We start from the raw sequence: 26,141 nt of genomic DNA, 5'->3' as shown, positions 1-26,141 counted from the left end.
AAATTGAATTCTATCTTTAGTCTAAAAAAGAATCATAAATTATAAGCAGTGTGTTTATTATGCCAGTATTTTTACGAGCCACTATAAAACAATGTCATAATTGTAACAGTGTCATAATGGGCAATGCTGTTTATGATTCTACAGTATGTTCATCTCTTTCTTGAATTATGCACTTCACATGGGAGGAGAGCCAGGAGTTGCTATGTTAAAGGTGCTAAAAGTAGATCAGGTGTGGGAGTGTGCTGATATGCATATCAGTACACTATGAGTCTACATTGTCTATTTGCAGTCTCCTGATTGTCAGTTCATTCTGCCTACATTATTGCTTTGGGATAACAACAAGCTTCAGGCCTCACAGCTCTGAAAACATCAGTTTGTTTTTGGCATTTCATGCCTTATTAACACCTCATAACCCTCTAAGAGCTGCGAGGTGAAAAGTTACTGCAGAAATAAGGAGGCAATATATGTTTGATAAGTATAAGGTTATCGAGTTTGATGAAAACAAGTGTTGCAAAGGGGTTATTATTATTCCAGTTCATCTAATTGTGAGTTCGGCAACCTCAGCCAGAGCCATTGTTAACTGGTGCATGAAATTAAGCATACAGCAATGGTTTGGGAAAGGCCCTCTCTTGTTTCAACATGACAATACCCCCAAGCACAAAGCAAGGTTTATAAAGAAATGTTTTTCCCAGTTTGTTGTGAAAGAGCTTTGGCCTGGGAGCAGATGCCTGCAGCTAGATTCGTAAAATCTTGGGGATCCCTTCCTCCGAATCTAATTTTCTTTCTTAGCTACTCTTCTTCACCTCTTTGACCTCCTCTTATCATCTATCTTCCTGCACTCTTTTAACCGTCACCCTCAGATGTTTTGCTTTTTTGCTCATTCATTCCATCTTCTTCTTGTTTTGATTTGCATGTACATAGAAACAACAAGATTTTTTCAAATTATTATTACCTTTATTTTCCACCTCAACAATCAATCAAGTCACATATTTGTAACAAACAGCTGTGTTAAAGGGCAGTGTTTTTTGTGGTGTGTGTTGCTCTCTCACACTCTGCTGCTGATCCCCCTCCAAGCTCTACAACCCTCATTGACCAATTTAAAGCTGAGTGGTTTAATCCCAAGCAGGAATGGTCAATATGAGAGGAGTCTTGAGGCAAGAGGAGACCTTATCGTCAATCTAATACAAGTAAATGATGTGTAAAAAGAGGCCCAGAAGACGGCACCCTAAAAACAATAATACAATGGGAGTCATGAGTTATAGGCTGAGAAGCCTTAAGACCTCAGTCTGGGGAGGTTGCCCCTGTTCTTATTTACCACGCTAAACTCTTAGCTACCCTATTCCACTCTTTAAGTATTAAATTATGTCTAATAGTTGTTATCAATACAAGGTAGATTCAACAATCCACAACATCTGGTTGCACTTGAGTAGCCTTGTTGGGCACACCTAACCACTCCTGTCCAGATTTCAGTGTGACAAAAAGGAGCGGTCCTATGCGAGATTTCATGGTAGGAAAAAAAACAGTTTGCTATAAACACTTGTACATGCACTATTGCATATTAACATTGCTGTATCTTTTAGAGATGTAATGATACATCAATCTGGGTCAATATACATTGATTCAATGATCTGATATTATTGATGCAAAGTGAAAACATGGCTACATGCAGTTGTCTTTAAGGTATACCTTTATTTTGAAACATCACCTTACTAAATATAAAAACATGGATGCACATTAACACTGGCACGTCATTGGTCGATATTGACTTAAAATGCAAAAAATACTTTTTGTCATTTTGCACAATGAACAAATATTGCATACTTTGAAAAGCATTGTATTTCATGTCTCTATCTGCTGGTGGGCCATCACAATAACAGTATGCATTATTTGATGTTAATTCAACTACAGAGGAGACCTGATTGTCACTAAAACTTGGTGGAAAAAAAGTAAATATATTGTTATCAGTTATCAGCCAAATGGCAGGCAGCTTGGAAAAAGACAACGAGGATATTTATTGACATCATCTATACCAAGCCCCTGAATACAATCCAACTGAAATCATATGAAAGCCGACTTTGTGACATCACTAAATATCATATCATAGTCCAAGGAATCAATATATTGTATTGTGATGAAACTTCTGATCTACACCCCTAGTAACTTCAGTAAGTAGTAATTTCATTGTGTTTATGGAAAATGGTAAACAATGTACATTAAGCATTTATGTTGACTGAAATGTCGAAATAAAACACAAAAACTTTTTTTCAAGTTCAACGTTTCTTTTGTTTCTAGATGAGAAAAGAGACAGATTAAGTTAGTAGCAGAGCTGAGCTGTTGGATGGAGTGTGTTTACTTTTCTGATTCAAGTGCTGAGTAGATGTAACTGTATTCTGTAGTTGGAGTCCAATGCTCTGAGCTAGACAACCTCTAGTGGGCAAGCAGAAGCCCTAAGTGCCTGTTGCCCCACCTAGGTAAATAACACCAGCTGCCACTGGCCTCGATATTGTTGTGTGTGTCTAAGGGAGTGGAGTTTTGTAAGAATCATTCCTTTTTACCGTTGTATTTTTCTGAAGTATCTGGTGGGTTGAAGTGAGAAGTTTTATTTACCTATGAGCAATTTTTTGCAGTGTCCCTTGCATACAGAAACACAAATTCCCCGCCCTGACATTGTACTTACAAAAAAACAAAAAAACAAAAAACTTATTGTAAGTCTGAATGGATATTGCATATTTAAAGTTTGGCCTGGTCAGTCAGCAGTTTGGCAGGAACATGTTAGCACCTTTTTCTTTAAATTTAAGTGTACTTTGATGGTCACAGTTCAGAATTGTAAACTCTCCTGTTGGTGATGGAACTGGACAGTAAAACATGAAACATTAAGTTCAAGGCTTACACTGTATCATGTGGTTGTAAGTAGTCTTTCTCAAAAAAGAGCTGTAGAAAAAATACATGGATTTTGTGTGTGTATGTGTGTGTGCTCGTGTGCGTGCGTGTGTGAGTGTTTTCTGTCACATTTAGCAGAGATCAGCACTCCCCCCTGCTGGTTGCTCTGCAGACCTGCTGGAATAAAAATGTGTCCTTTAAAGACTCACAAACACCATAGAAGCGTAAAGAAAGATTTAACAAGACAAAATATAATAAGTAAAGTAAGTAAAGTAATCTTAACAATCTATTTATTTTTACTTTAAATTCAAAAATGTGTTATTGTGAATGTCTATATACAAGTGGACTCTAATAATAATATACTCTAATATTATGTTCTAGTGTTTTCCTATTGAAATACACCCTGCTGGCTGTGTGCAGTGCTCTGTAATAGATAGAGAGAAAGTAAGGCTTCATAATTAGAGCAATTACACGGTTTCATATGACTATAACAATAAGTTTAGTGCCATGGCCATAATCATAAAGCAAATGCATTAAGGATTTCAATGGCATACTGTCCTCTACTGAAGACTTATGGAGGGAGAGAGACAGAGAGAGTCTCTTAGTATTCCACTTGAGACACCGTGCCTCCATACTGCAATTTCCTGTTTGAGTCTTATCTAGAGCAACCTGGAACTGCACTCCAGCGAAGCCTCACGCAACTCCCTCCACTCACCTGCTGCATGCTTTTCCATCTCTGTTTCTATTTCTCTCTCTTGCTCACACACACACACACACACACACACACACACACACACACACACACACACACACACACACACACGCACACTCCACCACGCTTATGTTTACCGTCCCTCCCTGTCTGTGCAATGTCATGATTAGTATGCTAAGAACCAGTAAAGCTTTACCTGGACATCAGTCACTCAGACAATCAGTCAGCTGTCTCACTGTCAGTCAGTCAGCTGATCAGTCCCCCAGCTCACACTCTTGTTGAATTACTCATTCAATTGCTTGGTTGATCAGTCAGCCACTTACTCAGTCAGTCAGTCATCTTTTTTTTCTTTCATGTTTTTGTTTTTACTCTCACTTGCGTCATTATGTTGCTTGTGTCACTTATTGAATTGTTTTGTGAAGAACCCGTATATGCTGCATATGCAGTTAGTAGGTAGCAGGCATGTCCAAACAGTGAGTAATTTTAACATGCGCTAGCAGTTTGCTCATGCACAAATGCCTCGGAAGTGCGTGTTTATTGTGTGGCCGTAATGTTACCCATTTAAACTACTAAGAAAGTCATGGATATTGGGAAAACACATTTTCTCATCAATCTTTAAAAAATGACTGGTAAAAATGTGTTGGAGCCGTGTTATTTCAAGCATCTAACCACAATCCCTTTCAAAAAACCCACTGACTATGAGACAAGGGAACCGGGAGTGCTAAAAAGCTAACTAGTGTCCTGGTTTTAGGACACCTAAGCCTAAACCTCCTGCAGCACTCTATCAACATATTAGAGGTAACCGGGCCGAGTGACTCTTTTTTTTTTAATCTTCCCATATTGAAGAGCTGAGCTGGCTTCAGCTCATTTTTAGCCCTCACACTGAAAAGCCAAAAGTGCTTGTTTGAGCAACTGCTGAGTGCTCTCTAGGACAGAAACAACCTCAAGTGATGGTGATATATCAGCAGAACGATAAGGTGGAAGGCATTTACTTTTCCTGACAGTAAAACTGGTGCTTTGTACATCTAGAAAGAAACGATGTAATTCAAACAACACTTTCGGACAGATTTTACAAAATATGTTAATAATATGATGTAAAAATTAGTATTCACAAGGCGGAGGAAGGCATCATGTCTGTTCTTATGCTACGAGTGAACAGATGTTTTAGATTCTTAGAGCTGCAAGATTCATCACCCTAAAATTGTCACCAAGGCAACAGTGATAGCCCTCAGAGGAAAATAAAATCTTAGCTCTTAAATTCTCTGACATCTACCTATGTTTGTACCAGTTTTTATTGACCTCAGAAATATCAAGCATCAGATGCATTTCTTTAATTTTTGCTGAGAGAGTTAGGAATGGAGAGATACAGAGTGGCAGGTAGAGCAGCAGACTGATCCCCTGTTTCTGCGATGATTACATTCTGTTCAGGCCCTGTTGCAGGGAGAAGGAGGAAGATCAAGCTTCGGCCACAGAATATGAATTTTATATCTGCAATGCAGCCAAGAGCTACCTTCATGTAACAGCCAGCCTGCTTTGGCACTGGACAGTAAAGATCTGTCATTGTTTGCCAGTGGATTTTTATGAAATACAGCTCCCCAATTGGATATTAAATGTCACTGTTGTTATATATTTTACTGTACTGTTGATACACTTCACTGCACTTGAAATAAATCCCATGCATCTTAAATACAATTTCTATTTAATAGGATACCTTAATTGGATACTTAACATGATCATTATCATTCTTAAATCATGGGACAATAAATATTTTGCCAGAATATTTGTTATTCAATTGCCAACACAATAACACATAAAAACAAAGCGAGAGAGAGAATGCTGAAAACCCTAAATGTTAAGTCTGAGTCACATGTGGTTGGCTGTACAATACATAGTCGAGTAGCTTGTAGTAATGAAATATTCATGGAGTTATGCATGTTTTAGTCACGATGGGAATAAAAGGTCATTATAGTCCACCCAACAACAGTGTGATGGATGAGTAGATAAATGCTGACAGGTGCTTTCTATTGCCTAATCATCAGAAAGGGTTTTACAATGTCATATAGTAGAGGAATATGTGGGTTAATTTCATTTAAGTGGTAGTTTATTTTTTTCTTTTTTTGTATCACAAAGGAATATTCTGCTTGCACAGCATGCACATTTTAAAAGTAAGTTAAGAGAGATTTATACCTTATATAACTGTTTTAATAGAAAGAAAATACATGGTTTAATTATTCATAAAAATACTACTTTTAAACGTTCATTTTAAACGTTAAAAAGTTCATGGTTTACTTAGTACAGTACAGGTTTTTTCTTAGGATAAATTCTACTTAACCTAAAATACAAACAAGATGTTAATCCTAGGTGCCAACTGATGGGATAAAAACAGTACTGCAACAACAACCTATCAAACTATTTAAAATCAGCCCTAAGGCCACAACAAGCCCTTGCCAAGCTTTATAGTCTGTTATTTTTTTCTGTCTAGACCTGGCAAGAATAAAGTGCTCTCTCCATATAATGACACTTCACCACAGCCCCAAGGCATGTAAACATCCTATTACATTATAGCTGCTTTGCCTTGATTGCAGTGCACTGCTGTCTGCCTGTTTATTCCCGCTGCTTTCGTGTTTTCCACTACAGCTTGCCCAGGTGGTCTACAGTGCGTTTCAACAATGTTTCAGCGTGAGAGCACCCGCATTTTCTGTAGATGTTTTTAATGGGGAAATCACATGTTAACTCATTATCACCAGCAATATGGCACCAACAGTGTGTGTGTGTGTGTGTGAGTGTGTGGTTAGTGTCCTTAAAGGGATACTCTGCCTATTTTCAACCAGCGTTATATCAAAACAATGTGGTTAGATTGTGTAGATGAAATAGGGTAACCTTCCCTCCATCTAACCAGTGCCTAGATATCCATCCTTCCCCACAGCAAAACTCCTCTAAATGATGTAGCATTTTTTAAACTTGGTGCTTGAAAAAGAACTTAAATAGAATTGAAAGGAAAACAAAATAATAAATTATATGAAGAAATGTGATACATAAATGTTTTGAACAAGAAAACAAAAAAAAAAAATGGCTGCGGTTGCAATTATTTGCTCATACCATACTATGAGCACCAAATGGTCGGTAAGCACCAATAAGAAGTCAGCACCGTGGTGTTTTGATAGCCTGCAAAATGCTTACTGGGGCAGCATCAGTTGTTAGCATGAGTTTGGAGCTGGAATTCACCAGTAAATTAGCAACAGTAAATTAATAATAAGTTAATTTTAGGCCCTGACAATTTGTTTGCTCCCTTTGCAAAAGTTCAGAACTATCTTCTTGCAACAAATGGTTGTGGAGAAAACAATTTCATCCTTAAAAAAGTATGTGAAAGTACTTGAATTTGATCTGGCTCTTGCTGTATGAACCCTGTACCACCTATTAACACACTGGGGTAAAGAGTCTGAGTAAATGAGTTAATAGGTTTAAATCATTCAATACAAGTATGTATTTCGTTACACCCCTACAAACAACTGTATTCTGCCATTAGCAGTGGTAGCAGCGCTTACTGACCTTTGTCATTCTCACATGATGTGTGTCCCTCCACTATGAGAAAAAAAACTCAAATCAGGGAGCTATATTGACAGCCAGGCCTGTATAGAATTGGATGTATTGATCCGTATAATTGCTAACCTCATCCACAATAACAACAGATGATTGTCATCCATCCCCGAGGCCTGAATGCAACTCTGGTGTTTGAAAGAGAGCTTCTCACCTATAATTTCACATTGATCAACTCCCCTGTTTGTTTCCATCCTGTCCCTTTGGATTAGAGTCAGAAAATTAAAGGGAAAAAAACGGGAACTAAGCTCACCTTTCCAAACCTCACCTGGACAATACGACATCGAAGAGATCAAAGAATTAGAAATTGCACACTGTCAATATGACATTTTTTTTTTTTTGGTTTGAAGCATCGTGGCAAGGAAGAGAAGCTTGAAGATTAGTGTTTGGGGGAAACCTGGCAAATCTGGACAGCTCAAGGTCAACCAGTAACAAACACACAAAAGAAATACACACTCACAGGCACAGCATGATACCAGAAATAACACAGTACTCTAACAAATCATCATTTAAACACTTGTGGCAGTCCATCACTGTTAACAAATGTCAATAAATTTACCCATCAACACCAAGTGTCATCAATTCGCTAATCAAATCAAGGTTTCGGCTGTGCAAAGTCAAAAGCACTCTGCCGATATGCCTTTGGAGAATGTAAACTGGGGCTGCTTAACAATGCAGCACATAATCATCGGGGGGAAAAGTGATGTTATTTGTGTATTGTTATCTCTGGAAATGCTCACCCATGCATGTTCAACATGAGCAGCACCTAGCAAAAATGCGTCTTGTTGATAACGATCCAGAGGCTAATAACCAGACATTTTCCATAAATGCGCTTCTTGCTTCCTATCTGACAAGTCACAGGGCTTAATAAAAAAGACGGAGTGAGGTGGAGGGGCTGGATCCACATGCACTTACACACTCAGACCTTCCACCTCAGACTGTATCACTAATCTGCATAACAATGTAATTATAATCTGCCTGATTCTCTCCTCTGCGTTCCCCTCTTGAGTAACAGTCGTAGAAGCACCAAATCTGCCTCTGATTGTTTTGGCAAAGCACTGGCTATTTAATCAGGTGAAGTGAGTGACGACCGCATTGAAGAACAACCCCCCCTTCAAGCATTAATCACAAGATAATTGGATTGAAAATTAGGGGGACGTTGTCTTTGTATTCCATTAGCTTGGAGTGGATTTCTCATCACTCTCTGGCAGCGAGTGCTTCTTTTTTTACATACCTTGCGCTCGCTCTCTATCAGTCCCCCCGAGGCTTTTAGAAGAATATAGAAAAGGTGGAGAGGGAAGAGACAGATACAGAGGACAAGATGGAGAGGGAAGAGAGTAAAAAGGAGGAGTTTGGTAAATTTGATTCACTTAATTTTGTATAAAGGGGGGTGGTGTCTTCAAAGGGTAAATTGATCCATTCATTGTGATGAATAGGCTCCATTAATCCAGCCAGTGTGGGACAGGGGTGAATACATGTGTTAGGAGACACCCCCTTGTTGGCTAATTTCTCAGACATCATTTTACATCTCTTCAAGTGAAGAAATCACTTATTGTCACTTTCTCTTCACCCTGTCTTTCTCCCATTCACTTCTCTCCAAATCTTCCACTCTAACCATTTTAAAACAAATATGGACACCACTGATTTGTGAAAACATTCTTTGATTATTTCTTACTTTATTTCATTGTTCAGTCGATGGGGTTAAAATGGGATGTCATGGGAAACTCACAGTGGATGTATACGTCAATAGTGTAGCATGCTGCACTTACTAGCACACTATGTAGTTATTAAAATAACTGGATTAACTTTTGGTTTCACACAGGACACAAACAGCAGTCTCCCAGGTGAAAGTCATAAAGTCTTCAGCCCTGGAGGTTGCTGCCTGTCAAAAATTTCGTGAAGGTTTCAGAAATTATGACACAAAATAATTTTCATAAACGTTACCAACTGCGGCTTGATGGCTGCAATTTTGCTGGTCATAGTTCACCATGTTGAGCTCCACATGATGGGTAGGTGCAAATTTGCTTTGCCACCGCAAGCAAATGTCTTATTAGCTCTTATTGAGTGGAAGTGAATGTGAGGCAAACATACAATTTTATTTTGCCCATGGTGTGCCTGAAGGTGCTCTTATCATTATTAGTTCATGGAGTATCATGACTATCTTGTAGACCCTTAGACGGAACTCTAATCAGGCAAATAAAGTAAAAACACTGGTGTGGATGATCTCCACAGCACATTGGTTTTCAGTGAAGCTTCAAAGTTACTTTCACATGTTAATGTAATTATGCATGCTTATTCTGTTGGTTTGACATTGGTAAAAAGGGTTATTAACATAAATTTGAGCATGTTGACCAGAGCCGCTTGGGCGGCATCGCAGTATTACCGTTAATCAGGGTATTCAGATATCCTGAAGGTATGTTTTTCAGTACTGTCATAAATACAGACGCTCCTCTTACTATTACTATTACTGTATGTAGTGCACATCATGCACCATTAGAGCTTAGTATCCAGCCTCTACTGGTCGAACAGACAGCTGAGCTGAAAGACACAGCCACACCTGGTGATGGAGGGATAACTTATAGGACTGTATATGGCTGGTGGCCAGCAACGGCAGAGAGATTGTGGAGAATAATGACATGTTTGTTACATCTAACTTGGTGAATTAAGGATTTATTCCAACCAAATTGGAGTTGGTGATTGTTGGTTATTCTTGCTGGTAGTCTAGTTTGTAAATTAACTATTTCAAGACAGTTTAGGATAGTTTTATTTTGTTTCCATTGAGTTTGAATGCCATATCTTTTATGATGACTTAACAAGGCCGTTAGGTCTTGCTAGTGTTTTGTGAGAAAGAGAAACTTGAATTCAAAAGGTGGACAGTTGTATTTTTTTGCTTAAGAAGGAAAATAGGTGTGGGGGATATTGCTTTTATTAACATTTCGTGGGCTTCTATTGTATTTTCATTACTCTGAAAAGTTTTAAGTAAGAAGCGTGCTTATCATTACCATGCTTATACCATCATATACCCCCAGTAAAATTTCAGGAGGGTATGAAGGTATGAAATATAACATAACGCCCAAGCCTGATGGGAACATTTAAGCACTCATGCAGCACTTCCACCTCTCCCCAGTGCAAACATATGTTCAGTAAGTTCAAAGCAATCCTCACTTTATCAAATAAACTGCTTAACACACACTCTGCTGCAGACTTGTAGAGCTATGTGTTGTTCTGTGTGGAAGTTGTCATGAGGCTTTTCCATGTATGCACAGTTTCACAGTGACTGATGTATGACAACGAATAATTAGCATATAGAGGCTCGATGATCTGACAAACTGCATATTTCTACTTTTGTGCATACACAGGCTTTTTAGTCATGAATCTATAAAGTTTTATGCATCTGGTCCCAGGAGTCCAGCCAAGGCTTTGAATACACTATGAGCACTTAGTAAATTGAACAAGAGTAATTTACACTGGACTAATAGGATATTCTGCACATCTCCCCATTCTAAGAAACCCCTTTATATCTCTTTTCTCATATTTCTCATTTTACTCAAGCTTCAGTGTATTACTTTTTCATCACTTTAAATTGGATATCCCAGAATAATAGTGTCCCTGTCTATTATTAATACGCTGAATCCATCATGGCAGGAAGAATCAGGGTTTGGAAACCCCATGAAAGATTTTGAGAGCTTGGGGAACTTACATTTCTCTGCACGCACACCCTCCGCCCACCTGTTTGAATGAGAGTGCGATAAGGATTTGAATGGGAAGCATTATACAAGACCCCCACCGGCAGATCTCTTTTCAGTGACTGCTAATAAGAGTAATCTACCTCCCAAGTGACACAGTGTTCACAGTGGGAAGAGAGGCACAATGCGTTGTGCGTCATTTATTCTATTTTACTTACTTTCATATTTTCTGAGAGATTAAGTCTTGACAACATATTATTTAGACAGTGGTAAGAAAAGCAAATCCATCAGTTTCCCCCAACTCTGTTGTTAGAAAATATGTTGATGCCAACACATTGCTATCTTTTGCTATGGTTTCTTAGTATGTTTTCCATGTAAACCTTGTTTTTGACATAAACTACATCCAAATTCTTATATAAAGAAACAAATGTCATTGCTTTCAATTTTCTACCTAATATTCTTTCATGACAATCTTTCCAAAAGGGCAATAAAACTAACATGACAAATACAGGATTGAAGATTATACCACGATCAGTATTTGAGTGTCGTTTAGCAGTAAGGATTGTAAATTACAACCTGAATCTTTTCTTAGTTTATATTCCTTAATTTTTCATGGCTCAGCCAAATTACTGCTAATTAATGCTAAATTACTGCTATTAAAACTGCTAAAAACATTGACTAAAGCAGTTTAATTTTTAATTTTTAATTTATCGGCAGACATATACATTCTTGCCAGTATATCTGTGATGACCTCCTGGCCTGGCAAATCTGTTGGTCTACCTCTAGTTAAAAATGCCTCTGTGTTGTGCCAAACGTAGGACACTATTTTTTTTAGTGTGGTGTTCTTTCTTGGAGAGAACCAGGAACCAGAGAGAGATAACCAAAAGTTTTTTGGAGAGCTTACTCAAACCACAGTCCTAGCTGTGTTCATCTATATTTCAGAATAAAACTTCTGTTTACTTCAGTCTATTGTGATAGTAAAGGCACTTCAGAGTGGCACCCAGGGAATCAGTATGTGTATAATAAATTATGAAGAACGCTAAAAGGGACAGCAGCATAGAATACCCATCACTTTGAATGTACACTTGTCTATCGATACTTGAATATATGAAAAATAAAAACAGTTCTGTTCCACTGTGTCTTGGTTCACAAACACAGAGCCACATGCTTTAACTTCCCAGGGACATCATATGAATTAATAGAGGTTAACAATGATATCATCACATGTCAAACATGCATTATTCACAAGACTGTCACAGTATAGCCTGCAGTGCTCCAATGCCAAGGAAACAAAGTATGAATTGTGCATCAATCAAATACCCCACACTGCAACCATCACAGATAAACACACACAAGCACAGTCCACCGACATAAATATGTATGTCTTTCATAACCTGTAAAGAATTCGAGCCAAAAAATGCCGCAATGTCAAGTTTGACCTTTTTACAAGTTTGTGGCAGCTCTCACAGCTTGACCTTTCATTTCCATCAGCTGATGGTTGCCTCCCCCATTACAGAGAAGAGACTCATTACCCGCTAATTCATGGCTGTCAGATTCCCTCCCGTCTGACATGTACACACTTAGTGCACGTGTGTGCACTTTAACCACACTACATGTATGCATGCTCACTGAAAATGTAGTCCTGCGAAGCTGATCAGATAATAAAGACTAAAAATAAATCATAATAAGCAAATGTGCACAAAGAATTACTCACACACAGTAAGCACATGTACATGAACAATAACACACTTACAGGGCAGAGCTGCATCCACTCAATGTCAAAGTGATTTGTAACTTGGGGCATGACTGGAAAGTTGCAGACAGTTTACAGAAATTGCAATTTCAAACATACAGAGATATTTTCATAAAATCAAATTCTTAGAAAATAAATATAGTGCAAATGCAAGTCTAATTTATTCACATAGCTGTTTATCACGACTGCAAAGACAAGACGACTTGCACTATTACTCATTAACAAAAAACAGTAACTGCAAGCTATAGCTTAAAGTGAGACAGTGTGACTAATGAGGATCTTATAAAACAAGAAACAAAGAGGTGACTGTTGTTGAAAAAACTTGACAATGCTTAAACCATACAATGAAAGTGAATATGGCAACTTTTATAGCATTGGTATCATCAATATCAACAGAGTTTACATGTCGACAAATTGTATTTAAACCATGCAATAGTGACCATTACTGTTAGCCAGGTTATTGATATAAGAAAATTGAGGTTTATTTTGTTAAGTTCAGTGCAATTTCTAAAAATCTAGGACTGCTCCTTTAAAGTCAGAGATTGGACTCATCAGTCAACTTAGACTGCTTCAAGTCGATTTTTTTATTTTTTGTTGTTGCTAGTTTTTGCTAGTTTGCTGTGCAGTGTACTTCTGGGGATGTTTTGGTCTCCAGATTTTGCTGCAAAGTGCTTTTGACTTTCGGGCTACTCTGTGACTCAAGCAGCTGCATCACGGATGACATACTGGAGAGAGAGAGAGGGAGACTGCTCTTCTGCTTATGGTGGTGAGACTACAGCTCACAGCAAGTTAATACGATACAGTCTCTGGCTTTTGTTTGACATCAAGTCTCGGCAAAAAAACGTTGTTGCGCATTTGTCATCTGTTAGCACCGTTAGCTTGTTTACTATATGACGTGAACACTGCTGTCACACTGAATGTCCTATCGAGCCTGTTTAGACTTAAAACTTTATATGGACAACAAAACAAATTGTAAATCCGATTTAACACATTTCTGCCTCAGGAACAGCCCTAAAAAAGCATTCTGTTGTTTTCACAATTTATAAATCTTATAGGACACATAGAAAAGTCTGTATAATGAAGAATTCACAGATAAAATTAACACAATACGAGGAATTTGTTCTGGTGGGTTGGTGCAACATAAATATAGAAGAAAAAAACCCCAGATAAAATAGATAAAATAGAAGATACAAATATAAAATATAAAATATAAAATAAAATATAATTTCACAATTATTGTAGGTAGGTGAAACAATTCGTTTGAATACTCTAAATGTTGGTCATCTTTAAGATTGGAGACAAGATACAAACTGCAGTCTTGAGTGTCCAAGTTGCATGTTTTGTAAGCTTATTTCTCTGTGAGTTTTGTAGGAATGAAGTCCTTTCACACAACTTCGGCCTTTGCAGCTAAGACAGAAGTGTCTAATGCACTGGACACAAGGAGTTCCTTGTTAGGAAAACATAAACACAAGTCTTTTTAAGTTAAAAAACAAATTACAATCTTGTCTACAATCAAGCATTTGTGTTTGTGACGTGTATCGTGTTTGTGCATAATTTTCTGTTCGTTTTCACAGTTTGTTGACGTGCATTAAGTGCAAGTATGTTCGTGCTTCTCAAGGGTTTCTTACATAACAGTAGTTCAGTGTTAGAGGTTGATGGTGTTTGTCCTCATTAGCTTTACTTTGTCGCTTCTTGGTACTACCCAGCCAGATTGGATGCCTTTTTAACATTTTATGTGGAAAAACAATACAAGAGTGGCTTAATATTTCTTTTCTAAATGGCCCGAGGTTGTAGCAATTTTCACAGGAAAAAGTCAGTGCTGCACTTGCATGCTTGATGTGTTTACCTATTTTGCAGTCAACAAACCAAGCTTTCAGACCTGTGGGATCATGGGTAATGAACAAAGAGGCTGCTACACAGGAAAGGCAGCAGAGTAGACAGCTAATCCACTCCAGCTAAATATTTACCATTAGGATATAATCACTGTAAGGCTATTCTCTCACAGTTTCTTGACATTACTCATTTGAGAAAAGTGATTAATCAGAAGAATCAAACAAGCTTCCAGACAATAATTCTATACAAAAAAGGAAACATGTTTATTGATTTACTCTCATGTTTTGAACTTTTACACATATTTTAGTGAGGACCAGGTAAAAAATTGTTGTTGGGAAGAGGCTGGAGGCTGGAATTTAACAAAGTTGTTTACACAATTTGGTGCAGCCGTATGGGAGCAGACATTAGTGAAACATAGGTCTGCTCACCCCAACACCCCCTGCAGCACCTCACAGATGTCTCTATGTGTGTTAAGTAATTTTAAATCTGTGCAGTCATACTGCGTAAATATGAGGAAAAAAACAAAAAAGTCGTTTAACGTGGGTCAAAAAAATGTATCCACTGAGAGACAGATGTTCATCAATGGGTGAAAAGTCTATTTTTGCCATGGGACATCATGTGACGTTATCAATACACTGTTTAGCCACTACAAAAACTGGCTCTTTGATTCACTATCTTCAGTTAATTAAACTTTGAATATTATGTAAACCATTTGGCACTTTTTCAGTTACTAGCACAGTACAGATTTAATTTTGTGTGTGTGTGTCAATCAGAAGCACTTAACTTGAACACACTTGTAAGAAACAAACTGCATTGTTCCTTGACATATGAACAAAGCCTGTAAATAAGTTGCATTATGAAATCAGTCATTGTAGTTGCATTGAACTCAACTCTAAGACCAAGATTTGGACAAACAGAAAAGTGTCTTTGCAGTTAAAATGAGGGACATTTGATTTGTTCCACATGTTTGTCTTTTCATGTGCATTGTTTGTTGCTTTGTTTTTTTCATAATCTCTCACCAGTTACACGAGGCCCCGTGGGGAACTGATGACCTAGAAACTGAGATTCTGTCAATTGGCTTCAAAGCAATTTTTAGTTGGGTTTTCGTGGTCTCAGTCTACTCTCTAGTGTAATACAGTCCAGGTGCAAGTGTAACACATTGTCACAGTGTGTGCGTGTGTGTGTGTGTGTGTGTGTGTGTGTGTGTGTGTGTGTGTGGGGGGGGGTTGTATGAATGGCATTGCTGAGATCTGTTCAGAAAGCAGGGGTAGAAAATGCACATATCCATTAAACACTGAGAAACCCAAAGTACAAGAAAAATATTACTACTTAATTATTTGTATATTACATGTAAATAGTATTTGTGTTGTTGGTGGTTTTTTGCACTGTCAGGTGATGCGGTTAGGCTTTTATAAGATGGCGGCTTTATATTGTTTACCAAGCCTGAAGAAGAGCTGTTAGCTCGAAATGTCACTTGTGAGTAGCTCAGTAAAAGCTGCAAGGGGAGCTCAAGAGTAAAGACCTTTCTCTGTTTTTTTTTTATCTGTTCAGAAAGCGCCATTATGAGGACTGTTTCCAAATAGTTAAGCATTCATTTTAGGATTTAAACCTGTTATTTTGTTCAAAAATAGAAATAAGCTTAAGTTAAGGCATGAGAAAGGTTTGGATTTAGAAATATACGGGTTGAGTTAAGGGCAAGCCTTGAGGGAATAAAAGTGGGTCAATTCAGTGTACCCACAATTGACAAAAAACATATCTGTGTATGAGTTTGTTTGAATACAAATGTGAAGGTGATGCTTTACTTCAAGCAAAATATGTAAAACCAGCACCTGCCACTTATTACAGCTCTGTGAAACTTTTAGCTGACAGACTTTTTGTCTGTCAGCTAAAACTCATCATTGTCGTCATCTCTACAAGAATAAAACTTGTGCAGTAATTTTCAATCTGCTAACTACTTCCTCACAACTATCTCCCCAACATACTTTGTTTGTTTTCCACTTTTAAAATTTCATATGGCACAATGTGCTTTTAATGTAAATGAAACAGCTCTTGTGCTGGTTGGCTTCCCTGCGTGAATCCAAAGGGAGGACCCCTAAGGGAACCGTGGGTGCTGGTAAACTCCTGAGAGGACACAGCTGCAAATGCTCATGGGAATTAAAGATGGCCAGCTTTTCAGTTCCACTGCCTTGAAAAGAGAAACTCTGTAGACTCTGTTACTCAAGAAGATGATACTCTTTTTATTACTGTATAGTGAATACAACACCATGGGATCCTCATTGAAGCAAGAAAAAATGTGAATACATTTGATGTACAGCCAGCTCTCCGGATATGCTTCTCTTGCAACACAGGGGAACCAGGGTTATAAATATGAAAACTGCATAATAATATATATAATATCATTATTTAACCCATCCATCCCTTATCTATGAAAGCTTATCCGCTACAGGGTAATGTGGGGCTGACGCACAGTCACAGACAACCACAGTCATTCAACATGTCAACATTAACCTGCATGTCTTTGGACTGTGGGGGGATATCTTGAGCCATCATTTTTATGATATATTAATATCTATCATATTATTAGTATAATTAAGTATTTAGTATTTCCATCAAAAACTGTAAAAAGATAAACACTGTATTTAACATTGTGCAGAGGGGCGAGGGGTGGATCTGACTCACAGACTGTAGTGAAGCCTCATAGACAGCCTGTCACTCAAACGGCCCCACCTTTAAATATACATAACTGTGGGTCTTATGGCAATGGAAACAGGTGTGTAATTTAAAAAAGAAACGTCACCCACCCGTACAGTTATCATGAATGTTGAGAGTTGGGCATTTTAACATGGGGGTCTGTGAGGATTGACTCTATTGAGTCAGCCTCAAGTGGCCATTTGATGAACTGCAGTTTTTGGCGCTTCCATAATGGCTTCATTTTTCAGCATTGAAGGACGCTGTTTGGTTTGTAACTGCGTCCATGGAGGCATTGTTATCACAAATGTGGTGGGTTCTATATTTGCAAACTAAGGAAATAAAACTTTATTTTTTCTAAGTGAACACAAAGAAAAATGTGGAAAAGAAATGTTTTATTGTAAGTCCCTAATGTAAAGGAAGACTATAAGACTACAAACTAAATAATCATTTTAGGTTTAGGTCTTTACTCAGTTCAGCAAAGTGCACACAAGAATAGAATGATTGCATATGCCGTAACACTTACTGGTGTTTTGTGTTCTGGCGCTATGGTGCAGGGTTTATTTATGTCATTGTGAATGGCACTTTACAAGTGTGATGTGTCACAGTAAGGTTATGTGCGCACAAATAAATGCTTTTTTTATGACGAGTCTTTCTCCAGCTTTAAAACGCATCAGCCTGTAATCTCAGCCATTCTTCGCTGCCGTCACTTCATCAAACATCAAAAACATCTTACTTCTTCTTTCTGACACTACATTTGTCTTTGATCAGTGGACCTGCAACCACAAATCCAGTTAATGTTTCTGGAAGATGACCATATCACAGTTGGTTTTACAAGAAGAACATGTTATGTCTGCTCTTGTGTGCCTCATTAGAGATAATTGCACACACTCGTGCAAATTAAAAAAACGTGCTGTTTCTCTGGAGGTTTGATACATCTCCTCTCCCACTCATTTTTTTCAATTTTGTCTCCGTCTGTAATCTTTAGGCCTCTGCCAAACATTGGCTTGTCTCAAATATGAAGAACAGCATTTTTTTATACTCCCCCTCTCAATCTATATATAAGGTGTCCTTTTCTTTTTTTGTCCCTTTGTGTGAATGATGTCCTTGAGTTTCTCCTCTTATTTGTATGTGTAGTCTACCTCCCTCTAGGTCTTCATGGAGGTCATGTGACCATGCTTTAGAGTTTTCAAAGCCCTTTTAAAAATGTTTTTGGGTTTTAGGTCACATAAAAATTGATTTGCCTTGACTATTAGACTTCATTCTTCAAAAGTTTGAAAAGACAGCTGCCCTTTGCTGCAACCGAATTACTGTTATGAATATTATGGAGTATTTTCTGTTGATACAAATTTGATCCTAAAGTCAGTCCAGAAACAACATTTGGTCTGATCAAGGTTTTTTTGTTTTTGTTTTTTTTTTTTTGCCCCTAGTCCTGCTCCTAGTGATTTGATTTTGAGAATCTGCTGATATGGCGTTCTGATCTGATGCTTGTATTTACTGCAATAACACAGCTGCACAATGCACACTTTAAATGCTTTAATTTTAATAATTAAATTAAATTAATTGTATTTTTCTTATTATTTTTTGGTTTTGTTTTGTTTATATTGTCATGTGTTATGTACACTTTTATGTTTTGGGCTGTATATGTTAGGAATATGTGGTTTGGTTATCCGCATCCTCCTCACCTTGACTCTTACTTTGACTCTGGAGTCAAATTTAGCATCATCTCACTTTCAACTTGGAAAAAGGAAGAAACAGCAAGCATAATATCTCTGTCTTTTCCTTTCATCATTACTTTTCAGTGCACCCGTGTGGCTCAGACAAGACAAGCCTGCAACATTCGGCAATGGCACATGACATTTTCAACTCCTGAGCTACAAAGTGGGCTAAGTGTCTGACACTAAGGTTTCCACAAATAGTGGCAAAGGCTGTCAAACACATTCACAGTCATAGTTTTATTTCTGACATTGCATCACTAGAGCTGCCTCTTGCCTCAGGATACAGTGTCTGCTGGGTTGCCTAATTTAGATGTGGATATAGATGGAAGGATCTCATGAAGGGCAGGGAAAGGTGAGAAGAATGACAATGTTGTTTTTCTAAGGTCAGAATTTTTAGAATTAAATAAAGTATGGTGAAAGGCAACAAATTATTCAGAGCTTCACTTAAAGCAGTAAAATTGATTTGTTTGCCACTTTGGGGCAGCAGAACAAACTCCAAATGATGACACATTATCACCATATGAATGTGTTATCTAACAGCTCTCTATTTACATATCAAGCAGACACGGAGCAACATTCACATTCATTTACGTCATTAGGTTACTTCTGTTATGTCTGTCTTACTCTATATTCACTCTGATTTTATTTTTTCGTCTCCGCTACCTCCAAAGAGAAAAATCAGTTTCTCTAGCTGCTCAGTTATGTTCGTCCACTTGTCTTTAACTTTGTCTTTCTGTAGAGGTTTATTGAGATGTCAGCAAACTTGTGTGTTTTTTTTTTTTATGCAGCACAAGTGGAACTCGTTTCTTTAGACGTAGACGTAGACGTTTCTTTTTTTCCCCTGTTACATGAGTAAAATAAAGTAAGTGCTTGCAGGGGAATGTACTGTAAGTATTTAAAGTGAAAGTACCCAGTGCAGGAAAATTTTAAAGAAAAAAAAAAACATTAAAAAAAACCCTAAAAAATATATTTTTAAAAAATAGAAAAAACAACCACAAACTAGAAATTATTTTAAAAGAAAAGAAAAAACAACTCCAAATAATTTAAAAAAAAAGAGGAAACACCCCAAAACTCAATATTGGAAAAAAAAAAAGAAAAAACATTTTTAAAAAACCCAACAACCTCAAAATTATTTAAAAATTTGACAATAACACCCCCCCAAACTTAAAATTAGATTTAGAAAAATGAAAGAAAGAAAATTACTTTAATGTATATCAGAATATTTTGAATAATCTGTGAATCGACTGATTTGTTAATCAACTAATTGTTGCAGCTATACTTAAACTGCTTATTAATTTAATTTATAGCAAAATTTTATAAACCCTTCTTGTCCTTTTTATGCAACAATCTTAATTTGTGAAGTAGCTAAAGCAGTCAGAATAATGTAGTTCAACAATGAAATGTATTGGAGGAAAAGTTTAAATTAGCATTAAAACAAAATACTCAAGCAGAATACAAATACCTGAAATTCATACTCAATACAGTACTTGAGTAAATTTACTTAACTGCATTCTATACCGGTATATAGCAGAAATACAAGCTGGTTGTAGCAGCTAACTGCTTTGAAGGCACCTTTCAACAACATATCAGGTCAAATGTAACCTTTAGTATGATGTTCATGCTCAAATTCTCTGTGGAGATTCTCTCTGGGTATCAAAGCCAAAGAAGAAAACACAAGAGTGACAGTAGTCTCACACCCAGTGCATACAGGAAACTGAAGCAAATGGAATATTATGTTAATGTATGAAATGCATTAGTGAGAGTAAAATGTTTCCTTTTTGTGCAGCTTAATGGTGAATCATTTTACTCTACAAGTATAATCATTTTAAAAACTGAGAGCGAAACATGACACGGCATAAAAGCTCCTCCATGAGGCTTCTATCCAAAAAAGATGAAGGCACGCATAGTCACAGCCTTCAGCTTTGGAAACAAAACAACAGGAGAGCACACATGCACGCTAATAAAGCCACACACACACACACACACACACACACACACACACACACACACACACACACACACACGCACGCACACACACAGACACACTTGTAACCAGCAGTTGGGCATGTAAGGTTATGAACTGCTTGAAAGCTTCGCTGTTCTGGTCAGTACATCTCTGTGTGTGTGTGTGTGTGTGTGTGTGTGTGTGTGTTTGTGTTTGTATGACCCATTGTCTGTACAACTTTTCTGGATTTTAATCCACATAAAAGGAGAATTACAGAATTCTCCCAACTCCCAATTACATGGTTATAGTCTGCAGATATGTAAACAGCTGCTAATCACATGATCCTTGTTGCATATAAACATTTGGCTCATCCTGTGATTAAAACTGCTTTGATGAAGTACAAATGAATAAAACATTTGCCGTACCCATGTATGTGTGAGTCACTGTAATCAGTTGCAGCCTAAACCAGAGCTCGATGGTTACAGAACAGACTCTGAAGCCTTAGGTGTGCCTTCAAAATGTGTCTGTGTTTATTCTATATACAGCAGCTGCACTAAGGCCTGTGGCAAAACTGTGCTCTAGTGTGTCACATGTCCTGACCGACCTGCAAACATCTTTTGCTTACAACGACAACCATTCTTAACACACCACCAGCAGCACAATGTCATCCGTTCCCCGGTTTGACACATATGTCATATGTGGCTGCTTATGAGCCTTTTTATGTCTTTTTCTTTGATAATGAGACAAACAAGCTGGTCCACGTGTTAATAAATGTAAAAAAATATCACTCCCCCATACCTTATGCCTGATATCAAAATGCATGTCTAAATTTAACCTGCCAGCATTAGCAGATTAAATGTTAATATATAGGAGAATGATGTGGGATTGACACATTATGCACATTTATGCATAACAAGATGTTTTATTTAGCCTCTAATTGCTCCTCTGTCTCTTGGTAGCTTGGAACATTGTTGAACCTGTCAAACACAGCTGAACCAGATGTGGGGGCAGAGACTTGAGAGAGGAGGAGAAAATAGACAAGTCTGTACTTGGATGTGTGAGACAGAGGAGAAGATAGGCGAGAGAGACAGTGTGTGAGGCAAAGGGAAATCAAGCTGTAATGTGCGTTATTTAAAGCTGCTTTTTTATCACCTAATGGCTAAAGGAACTCCAAAACAAGCTGCCTTATAAAGTTGATATGGTCAGAGGTTAGCAGCTTACACATCCCACAAACACTAGAAACCTTAGCAATATTTTCAACTGTCTTGTGTATATGTAGCTCTGTTTTGCTCTCTATCAACTGCATGTCTAGTTTCTTAGATTTAATGTTCTTAATCAGCTTTTCAGTAACTTTTGTCTGCTACTGATTTGTGTTCTATAGAGCTGCAAGGTTGGTCATTTTAACCTGTGAGATGCACCTTTAAATTATCATTATGTAGTAATTAGAATTTTAGTTGAAGGATAAGGCATGTCAAGGGACAGTTCACCCCCAAATTAAAATTTTATATTTTTCCTCTTGCTATATATCAGTCTAAATTATTTTGGTGTAAGCTGCTGAGTTTTGGAGGTATCAGCCATAGCAATGTCTGCCTTCTCTCCAGTACAACGTAACTACATGGCACTTTCTTGTCCATGACTAGATGTACGCTCCCTTCTGAGCGGTGACGTTGGCGGGTGTAGTTCGGTAGAAAGAAAGTAGTTCATACATGAAACTGCTCAGAACAAGGTCTGTGGATTTTCCTGAGTAACCAGGTCATGTTCTCTGGAAAGAGAAATTGTTACTGAGATTTTCAAATCTACCTTTTTGGTGCTTAATGTATCACAAGTCGATTCGGTGTACATAATATCTGAAAGGCAGACATCGCTACGGCCAATATATCCAATACTGCAACTCACACTAAAACAATACAGACTGATAAACTAGCACTAGCATATATATGTTTGATTTGGGGGTTAACTGTGACAAGACTTAATTCAAAGCTTGATATATCTTAGTCTTCTGTTTTCCATTTAGACACTGTTGCACTGGGTGACATGATCCTTTTATTACTTTTAACTTGACCACTATTGTTTATTTTGAGCCAAAGAATTATAATAAATTGTCCTTCTGTAATACAACATTTTACCCAACACCTTATTTTTTACAAAAATATCCTGCATGAGACAGCATAGCGTCTTATTTATGACTTGTGCTCATGTGTATGTTTGCAGCACTATTGCACCTTTTTGGTCATTTCCAGCTGCATGATATCTACGCTCTGAGCAGATGTGTTTGCTTCAACACTCACTGCTGAAATATCACTGCATGTTTTCCACCAGGAGCAATAAGAGTCACAAACAAATGATCACATATGAGTCAGCGCACAAATACTGAGGCAGATCAAAACAACATTGTCTTCTTGTCTCTGTTCCTCTTTGCTTAGATACCAACAAGGATGGATGTTTAATTCAAGACTTCCGCAGAAAGGTTCAGTCGTTTTTTTCTGAAGTTCTGATTTTTCCAGGGTTCTCTTTCATCAGCAGACATGCTGATTTAAGAATTTCACAATTTCTGCTGGAGGCACACACACCAGGGGATTCCTAGATTGGATTTATTTGAGTTTTCTTTTTTTTCATGGTTATGGATGGGACAAAAACATTTCTCAAAAGCAATTACAAGACTTGCTAGACAGCCCGTTGGTTTATTCACAGCTCGGTGGGGTGCAGAAGTGCTGAATATTATAGTGTGGTTAGCATTTGGAAATGTTGAGGGAGGTTGTGTTTTCTGTAAGTCTTGTTCATAAGCAGCAGGACACTTCTCAAAATTTCCCTTCAGGACTCCCACTCCTCTAAGGACATGATTTCCATTGATACTGTCATCCAGAAGTTAGAGCTCTAGAGGTTATCAGCTTGATCATTACTATTAATATGGACTGTTTTACATTAGCAGCTTTGGGAAAGGCTTATCTGTAATTTGAACACATTCCCCCTTTAAGTAGAATAATGAGGACTTTAGACATAAAACTATAAGATAAAGATGTTCATCTTTGTGTTCTGGTCTATTTATGGTCTGTGCTCTTCAAGATTTATTGTGAGTGTTAAGATTATGAGCCTCAATTTTTCAAGTCCCACTGTCCCAGCTCACATGATTGTAGAGAAAAAAGTATTGACTCTCTCTGCTCTGCTCTACTCTGTATGACTGTCTCCTCTATATGCATAACAGTGTACTACCTCATTTCACAGCAGCAACAGTGGTGCTGTATCTGCTTTGCATTGTTGTCCTTTGGATAAACCCAGCGTTGTCTGAACTTGTTGCCAGATTTGAAAAACATGAGAATATTTTGTTCGATTTACAACATAATAGTTCTCTGGTGGAACAAGTCCATGACTACATGCTTTGCTCCAGAACATGTGAAACTTCCTCATTTCCATCAGTTTTCCCTTGCTGGACGTCTATTATTTATTTGCTTGTTTGACAAGGCCAAATACATAAAACATTGCCTTATATGTAAAAAAAAAAAAAAAACCCAAAACAAGATTAGTAGATTCAGTGCATACAGGTCACTTGCAACCACTATCTGCCGTCTCAAAGTGCGAGTCACAAAAGATATTACGATAATGATATTAGAGCAAAAGGCAAGTTTAGTTGTAAAGCACCATTCAGACACAAGGCAGTTAAAAGAGCTTTATGGGGGCACAGAAATAAGAAATGGTGTTTCAGTGTTGGTGTGAATTTGTTAGGACAGATTAAAAGCTTCTGCAGCTGTGTAGCTTGTGCTTCTTCTTACTTCTTCTTCTCTTCTTCTTCTCACCGAGCAGATGCTGAATTGACCATTCGCCAGGAGGATAGCGGCTCTGGAAATGGAAAGTCTGCTGATCTATCGAGGAGACAGGACGGTCCTGGATCAGACCCCCTGCGCAAAATGGATTGAATGAAGGTACTGTGTGTTCAGTTACTACTTGGTACTGAGTTGTTTCAGTCAATAGCTTACAGGTATCGAGTACCCATACCCAGCCGAGTTTGGGGTGTCTCACTTCCTTTGTGGTTGCTTTTATTTGTCTTATTAATACAGGTTTAGCAGCCGCTACAGCCGTGTGATCCTTTTCTGAATTTAGCTGAAAGTGTTTTCTTGACTAATAGTGGTTTAACTGAAGATTAAAAATAAAAAGCTATCAGTGACGTGAGTAAATAATTAATGCTGGAAAATAGATTTTGGAACAGCAGTGGGGCTTGCAGCTGAAGAGATGATTGCCTCTTTTCAGTGCTGCACGTGAGAGGTCAGTACGTAACATGCCTCCGAGCACAGCAATCAGTATGGAGACAGTGTCGCCAACTCTGCAATGATGGTCAGTAATGTTATGTAAATATGGAGGGGAACCATTATGCCCACAGATGGGAGGGAAGTCAGCCGATTTCAGCTGTCTAATGTATGTGAGTTTGTGTATGCGAAGGGCCTGTTATCCACCGAAGCTGATGTAGGATGACAGTTGAAATTAAACATGAGGCAGTCATTCACTTTTTCTCCCTATCTATTCACCGCTGGCAGTTTGTTGTTTTTTTATGATCTTAATATTGACCGCATTACATGATTATGATGCTGCCTGAATCCACTTTTCTCTTGAGAATATCATGATGTGCAATGCAAAAAAACTGCTGATTTGACTTTTGGGATGGGAAGGCAATCAATTTTTTATCTATGGGCAAAGAAATTCATATTAATAAGTGTAAATGGCAGATACACCTGATCTGTGCACTATCTTGATCGAAGCATTAATGACAGGTGTTAATAGGGTCTGTTAGAGGCAGTACTCTTCATTACATCTGCACTTTGTGATTGGAAACAAGTTACGTTTCCAATCACAAAGTGTAGATGTAATGAAGCGCTATCTTTATTTCTGGCTGTGGAGAGAATGTCAAGTGAATGGAAGAGGAGGGGATATGTGTCAGTGGAAAGATAATAGCAAGTACTTCATGAAAGATAAGCTTTCTACCTCCAAATTAAAAAAGTAAGTGACAGCTGCTGTGGAGTTGGAAGGTCACTCCGTTATGGCAGAGCCAAGATCGAGGAAAATCTTTTGAGGATGGCGCCGGGAGAGAGGGTTTAATCGGGCAGCAGAACAGAGACTGCACCTGAAGACCAAGTCCAAGTGAGTTTTGAATATGGTGTGAACTAGGGCTGGGCAATAAAATTATCGTGATAACAATCTCAATATAATTTTCCTGGATAGAGATATAAAATAAATGAGTGATAAATCTTATATATCTTATATAATTAAGCAACCCATGCGCCCATAGAGGGGAAACGGCCGACTGGCCACATTTCGCCGGCCACTTATGCATACAGTAACA

General features: G+C 37.9%; 1 protein-coding gene across 2 annotated transcripts in view; it reads left to right on the top strand.

The window, feature by feature from the left end:
• The window catches only part of LOC148187255 (leukocyte cell-derived chemotaxin-2), a 167,155-nt gene that overhangs the window by 61,811 nt on the left and 79,203 nt on the right, over positions 1 to 26,141 (top strand). For both annotated transcript variants that reach the window (XM_088088424.1, XM_088088423.1), the window contains exon 2: positions 24,611 to 24,729. The gene's annotated coding sequence lies outside the window, so the exon portion shown is untranslated. The remainder of the gene's footprint in view (positions 1 to 24,610; positions 24,730 to 26,141) is intronic.

Source organism: Plectropomus leopardus, chromosome 15, assembly GCF_026936395.1.
Source record: "Plectropomus leopardus strain MGB_pleo_1.0 chromosome 15, ASM2693639v1, whole genome shotgun sequence".
NCBI classification, from domain to species: Eukaryota; Metazoa; Chordata; class Actinopteri; order Perciformes; family Serranidae; genus Plectropomus; species Plectropomus leopardus.
Note: the sequence above shows the minus strand (reverse complement) of the source record. Positions and strands in the feature narration are given on the sequence as shown.